The sequence below is a fragment of the Aotus nancymaae genome, unplaced genomic scaffold, assembly GCF_030222135.1.
Source record: "Aotus nancymaae isolate 86718 unplaced genomic scaffold, 86718_ANA_hifiasm-v0.15.2.pri h1tg000081l, whole genome shotgun sequence".
In the NCBI taxonomy this organism is placed as follows: Eukaryota; Metazoa; Chordata; class Mammalia; order Primates; family Aotidae; genus Aotus; species Aotus nancymaae.
Genome location: NW_026988496.1, coordinates 4,803,805 through 4,805,872, shown reverse-complemented (window position 1 = coordinate 4,805,872; position 2,068 = coordinate 4,803,805).

The window sequence follows — 2,068 nt, the reverse complement described above, 5'->3', positions numbered from 1 at the left end:
TGGCAATTTATTGGCTCACAGTTCTGTAGGCTGGAAAGTCGAAGATTAAGGAACTGACATCTTGTGAGGACCTTCTTGCTGTGTTATCCCATGGTGAAGGTGAAAGGGCAAGAGAGTGTGAGAGAGAGTAAGAAATCAAACTTACAAACCCAAGCCCTTCTATAATCAACATTAATTCATTCATGAAGGTAGAGCCATCATGAACTAAGTACTTCCCATTAGGCCTCACTTCCCAACATTGCTGCACTGGAGATTAAATTTCTAACACATGCTTTTTTTTTTTCTTTTTTTTCCCCTTTTTTTTGTGAGACAGGATCTTGCTCTTTTACCCAGGCTGGAGTATAGTGGCACAATCTTGGCTCACTGCAACCTCCGCCTCCCAGGTTCAAGCAATCCTCATGCCTCAGCCTCCCAAGTAGCTGGAACTGCAGTTAGTTGTGTGTCACCATATCTAGCTAATTTTTTCATATTTTTGGTTCAGATACTGTACCAAATCCTATGGTTTGGTACAGATGGATTTTTGCCATGTTGGCCAGACTGGTCTTGAACTCTTGGCCTCAAGTGATCTGCCTAACTTCAGCCTCCCAAAGTGCTGGGATTACAGGCATGAGCCACTGTGCCTGGCCTAACACATGCTTTTTGGAGAACACATTCAAACCATAGCAGGTTAAGTCCCCTCCCACTATGTCACTGTAGGGAGCCTACCTACTTAGCTGCCTATGCTTCTTTCCCAGAGCTCTTTAAATCAATTTAAAGGATCTTTAGACCCATTTTTTAAGGCATTTTGTGATTTCTTCTTCACTTAAGAGAAAATAACATGATTTCTTGCTGGATATAAATATACCTTGGAAAGCCAAGAGTCTTAAGTTTAATTTCCAATTAAGTGCAAAATCAGCCAGTAGGGGGGTAGTGCTTCTCTCTTCTCTTTCCTATAGGACCTACCCACAACCTCACTGAGAACCTTTGAAGGAACTCCCATAGCACAAATGTAATGACAGCGCCCAGGAGGGTGAAGGTTACAAGCCACACTACCAGCACCTGAATTATTGTAAAAAAAAAAAAAGGAATACTTCTCAGACCTCAAATATAAGCATCCTCCAGGCCTCACTGTTGGCAAATGCACAGAGCAAAGGAGCTGGGCCTGGGTTTTGGCATGAAACTACCACAGGAAAAGAAGAACAAGGATGAAGGGAACTGACCCAAGTATAAGAACAGCTTAGATAGGGTAGTGGGGGCAGGGTGGCTAGTCACAGGGCCAAGGGGCATGACATTTTCCAGTCAAGGTTATATCATATTGAAGAATTTAAGAATCAAACAGTAGATAACATTTGGAAAGATCTTCTTTGGTAGAGTTCAATCCACCAGCCCTGAGTGGATGTAGAGAAGATTCCATTCCTGGATAGTAGATAAGGCAGTTGCTATCACTACCACTGTAGCGGCTGTTGCTGCTGCTACTTACTACTTACTACTACTACTACTACCACTACTGATTAGTATTAAGTGCTTATTAAAGGCCGTCTATGGTTATTTGAGTGAAGTAATTTGCCCAGATTGATATAGCTCCAAGCTATATCAATATTAGCTGTCAATATTAGCTATATCAATATTATCTATATCAATATTAGCGCCAAGCTATATCAATATTAGCTGTCAATATTAGCTATATCAATATTATCTATATCAATATTAGCTGTCTCTCCCACACTCTCTTGCCCTCCTTTCTGCCTATATTTTGTACTCCTGCTGTCATTACGATTGTGCTATGGGAGTTCCTTCAAAGGCACTCAGTGAGGGGGTGGGTAGGTCCTGTAGGAGAGAGAAGAGAGAAGCACTATCCTGCTGTGAGTTGTAATAAATTTACACATTTTGTCTCTAGGTCCCTTGTTCTTAAACCATAGAAATTCAGAGGAATAAGAGCAGAAGTTATTATAACCTATGGACTGAGGCAAGAATGTATATAATAATGGTGCTCAAGTTCTTTCCAGAGTGGGTAGAGGTCAAGGTCTGATCAGCAATGGCTAGTAAGTATACAGAGGGAGCAACGGAGGAACTCAGTCTCTATTAAGTC